This window comes from Grammomys surdaster, unplaced genomic scaffold (assembly GCF_004785775.1).
Source record: "Grammomys surdaster isolate TR1022 unplaced genomic scaffold, NIH_TR_1.0 123009, whole genome shotgun sequence".
NCBI classification, from domain to species: domain Eukaryota; kingdom Metazoa; phylum Chordata; class Mammalia; order Rodentia; family Muridae; genus Grammomys; species Grammomys surdaster.
The window spans coordinates 120,546-125,136 of NW_021618369.1; positions in this window are offsets into that span (position 1 = coordinate 120,546).

Consider the following 4,591-nt stretch of genomic DNA (forward strand, 5'->3'; position numbering starts at 1 on the left):
TCCCTATCTTTGTTCTGAACTGTGGGTAAAGTTCCCCACCTTATTCGGACAAATTTGTTTCTAAATCTACCCTAAAAACAAATAATCCCAATTTTAATTCAGAGTTCAAATCTCTCTGCTCTAAAAAGCAGGCAACCTCTTTCTTTTCCTAACAAAAAGCAGCCTACTAGCAGTTTCTTTGTTTCAAGGTTGGCATGCTTGAGTAATGTAACTCAGTTAGCATTGCTCAGATATTCTGTTAAAAAAATACGACTATAACTATCAAGTATATAATCTTAAATCATTAGTGAATTCTTTCCCTAAGTTGGGCTTCATCTGTTGGGGGAGGTATTTGAAAGAACTCCTTTGGCTGGCTCTGGGCTATACACCATCTTCCCTTCCTGCATTAAGCTCATTTTGTCTAGATAAGCTCTCTGGTGAGGCTGGAGCTCCCAAACTGGTTCCCCTGGGATAGTCTCTCAAGCTTGTCCCTATAGCAACCAGTTGTTGTGCTTCCCACTCTGGTTCTGTTGTTGCTGGAGCTGCTAGTACCTTCACAGCTATAACCACCATCCAGTTTTCAGCAGATTTACTTCCCAGTAACCCAGTAAAGTAAAACTCTAAAACTTAAGATTAACCAAACAGATTTATATATCAGCAAATACCCAAATCACAAGATTCTCATAAAATTTATAAGATTATCCCCATATTTCTAACCTTTAGATTTCATATCTTCTAATTTACTTGATTCCATGCAGGTCCATGTCTGCAGCCATTTCACCACCCTCACACTCTCCTGATGCATTTCTCTGCCTCCCTTAGCTCTGCCTCACTTTTTCCTATCCAATCATAGCCCTCCCACTGCAAATAGATTTGTCAGGAAAATTTCTGCCACAAAAAGTGATCATGGTGAAGAACTTGTGTGGGAGAAAACCAACAACCTATCCATAGGAGGCCTCTTAATTCTTTCATCTGATTCCTGTGACTTTGTGCATCATCTCAAAATCCTTTGGATTTGTTGGTGAGGAAGTTTCATTGTTAAATGAGGCCACAAACCTCATCTTTAGCAGTAACAAGATGTAGACCTACTTCATTTTAGACTATCACAGCAACCAAATGAAAGGATGTTAAGGTTATCTGAATTTTTTAAAGTTTTTCTGAGAGATGGTGAGACACACAGGTTAACTGACGTAAAGAGAACTTCAAGCTGGCTAATATTAATTTTGAGTCCAGAACAACAATGCCCAGAGTGCCAAGAAGAGGGAATACTTGGAAGGCTCATTAATCCTATTTTCAGAGATCACTCAAAATGTGTTTAGCAGTTTGGGGCTACACATCTCTCTCAACTGCTTAGAGATGTCAAAAGGGAGATGTGGAAATGGGTGTTGTTAGCATGCTTCTGAAGTGTTTCCAACTATGGGGCCAAAATAGAACTTGACTGATGGCAAAGCTCCAGAAATTATGTCAGCTTTTTGGTGATAACATAAATGTTTTGGACTGTGCTATGTGAAGGGGGGTATTTTAAGTACAATTTGTGGGGAACATAAAGAGACAAAGTTGATGAGGAAAAAATGTTTAACATCAATATTAATATAAGTTTTGTTTAGTGACATGAATGTCAGGAGCCATAAAGGGACTCACTAATAACTAGCAGGTGTTCGTCTTGAGATGGCCTGCTTCAGATTATTATATAACCTGTACCAGGTTCAGCATAATTAAACAAGGCTGTAAGGGATTCATTTTCATAATGATTCTTGCTATATTAATATGTTTTTCCTAGCATTAAACATATATAACAATCACTAAGTAATATCACACCCCTTTGGAGCAGATCTCTGCAGATCCATGAAGATGTACTCCCTAATCATAATGCTATACAGAAAAATAGATGACTTCTTAAGTCTTAATGATGATCCTATATGAAGTCCTAAAATAATACCAGTGAGTATTAAGCTGTTTTATAATGGAACTGCTATTAGGTCATTTTATGATAGTCAAAACTGCAATGAGAACTCTGCCAGTCTCCCTAGTGTCACCAGTTAATTTCTCTTAGATAGTAACCACACTTTCTCATACTCAGAGCACATTCCAAGAGGTTATAAAACAATTAACCAACTATCATAAAAAGGGAACTAACAATTTATTACAGCTGCTATGACAGAAGATAAAATATTGACTGGGTCTATTTATACAGAACTTCACTAATAACTTAGTTATGGTTTTCAAATTATGATAAACCTGTGAAGCTGTGACAGGTGATGGATGTTTAGCCAGATAATTACTCTTAATGGATATGAATGTAAACATTCTCTGTTATAAACTTCTACTTCAATTTATTATTTGATTTTTTGTGTGAACTTGTGATGAACTTTGTAACACGTGATCATGTATTCTGAAAGGCGAATAAGTACTGAGAACAAAGAGAAGGGAGAAATTTTTTTCTTTTCCATCCCTAAAAGAATTTTTTCCCTTTCCTCGCTTAGAGAATTTTTTCCTTTCTCTAATTAGAATCTTTCCACTTTTCCCCTTAGATAACTTTCATAGGAAACTTTTCACTACTTCATAATAAATGCTATAACCACTTTTCTAAGTGCCACTCTTTTCTTCCTGTGTGTTCAGACTAGCAGGTTGAAAGATAGAGCTGAACAGTTCCTGCTGAGATAGTACAAAGGCTATTTGCTTAATCTTTCTCTGTTTGCTTGAGGAAGATGTGCTAAGTGCCAGAAACTGCAGTTTCTGGCTTCAGAGGATCACAGAAGGAAGTTCAACTATAGTAGCATAGTAATTGAGACTTAGATAAGTAAACTTTTTATCATAAAGCAACTCTAAATATTTCATAAGACAAAGTCTTACCCCCTGTTGATGCTGTACCCCTTGTGCTGTCTCAAGAAGAACCTACAAGAAAGAAGATCCTGTGACAGCATTGGTCTCTAGCACATGAAATGTAACAGAACCATGTACCAGAGTTTTGTAGAAAGATTAGGTGACTGCAGCCTACTGTTTCTTACATTAGACTCCGATATAAGAGACAAACATCTCTAAGCTTTGTAAGAAACTTTAATTAAAGTCAGTATCTTGATATTAAAGGAGACATGGGATTCTTTTCTTTTTTATTTATATAAAAAGATATATTTAGAAATATTTGACAAGTATTTTAAAAGCTAACATATGCTTTTGATATCTTTAATAATCTTCATAAGCTTCTTTAGAGTACACAAGATATAGATCTGAAGGAATTGTAGGAAAAATGAGTTTCAGAAGAGGTTATAGAATATTATTCCTTTCTTTTTTCTGTTTTGTTTTTGTTTATTTTATTGGATATTTTATTTATTTACATTTCAAATGTTATCCTCTTTCCTGCTTTTCCCTCCAGAACCCCCTATCCCATCCCCACTGTCCCTACTTCTATGAGGGTGCTCTGCCATCCATCCACACACTCCCAATTCACTGCTCTGGCATTCCCCTACACTGGGGAATCAATACTTCACAGGACCAAGGCCTTTTCCTCCCATTGATGCCAGATAAGGCCATTCTCTGCTACATATGTGGCTGGAGCTATGGGACCCTCCATGTGTACACTTTGGTTGGTGGTTTTGTCCCTGAGAGCTCTGAGGTGTCTGGTTGGTTGATATTGTTGTTCTTATGGGGTTGCAAACCCCTTCAGCTCCTTCAGTAGAGACATGGAATTCTATTAAGTCTTTGTCTAGCAAAATTTCTAGGACAACATTTAGATTTAATTTCCCAAATGTGTGATTTTGATATCTGAGTATCTGGCTGCCTGCTTTATTCAGCAAACAGGATGTAAGGACACACTATATCTCTGGATAACACTCTTCCAGACACAGATATTGTTCTATAGGAAGGAAATACAGCTTTTAGATTTGTCCTCAGTTTTAAGCAAAGAAGCCTGATTTTCAGCTCTGAATGGGCACTATAGAGGTGAGGTAGGTCAATGTAGGTCTTATCAGGAAGAGAATCGTTAGTGAAAAATACCTGTCCAAACAGCATTTTTGTCCCTTTAATTGTTAAAGTATCATACCAATCATTTGAATGTTGATCATACTTTCCTGTTATGTGTTTAAGACCAAGTAGGTGGCCAAAATTATTGCTTAGTTTTGTATTGCTTAAATCAGTTAAGCATGTAGTTTTCAGAGTCACTTGGGCTTGTGAGGAATCTCTGATTCCTGGAGCCTGTCTTTATCCATGGCAATCTCTGTGCAATTAGTCAAAAGACTTGCCTGACCTGGCTGTGACTTTCCATTGAAGCACTGAAGAATTTTTTTCTTCATGTTGCCCTCCTCTTTGTAGACTGGACTCTTGTTAGAATTCATTAAATGGTGTCCCAATATCATTCCTCAACAAGAGAATAGGCGACTTCCTACAGTTGTGGAACAGGTTTAGAGATGACCCACAGTCCCTGAAGACTTCATTGACCTTTAAAAGCAAGGGAGAAAATATTATGTCTTTATTTTCTCTGACTACATTAGAATAGCTTCAAGTGTGATTGTTAAACATGAAGAAGATAGGTTACACTAGTCTGGTACTTTCAACTACTGTTTAATGTTTAAATAGTCAGATACTTCTAAATAAATGCTGATTCACATACATTTTA